The sequence below is a fragment of the Charadrius vociferus genome, unplaced genomic scaffold (assembly GCF_000708025.1).
Source record: "Charadrius vociferus isolate BGI_N301 unplaced genomic scaffold, ASM70802v2 scaffold896, whole genome shotgun sequence".
Lineage (NCBI taxonomy): Eukaryota > Metazoa > Chordata > Aves > Charadriiformes > Charadriidae > Charadrius > Charadrius vociferus.
In genome coordinates, this window is record NW_009648959.1 from 115534 (window position 1) to 115972 (window position 439).

Sequence of the window (439 nt, forward strand, 5' to 3'; positions counted from 1 at the left end):
AAAAATCCACTGTGTACTTACTCAGTTATTTCCATGTCATATGCTCTTGCGAATTTTCTAAGACCATGACAGCTGCTAAACATAAACAGTAGGTAAAATTCCTGCATATTTTCTGAAACAGAGTAGTCTAAGATACAGAAAATTATTGCTTGACTTTTGTGTGGACCATTATCCCCACTGAGTCACCCAAGTCTAAAAAAACATTAAAGTTCAAAGCATTATTACATGCTTTGATGTAGAGCTAAGTAGCAGACTTGTTCTGTGCAGTGCCCAAGAGGCCTTTCAAAACTCAGCAGCAGGTCACCCATTTAGACAGTCCAGTAATTTGTTATTAAAAAAAAAAAATGTATCACACAGCAATAGGCCATGTGAAACAGGAGACACAGCTTGATCCAGCCTGCATCCTGTAGAATCCTCACTCCTTGCAGACAACCTCCCT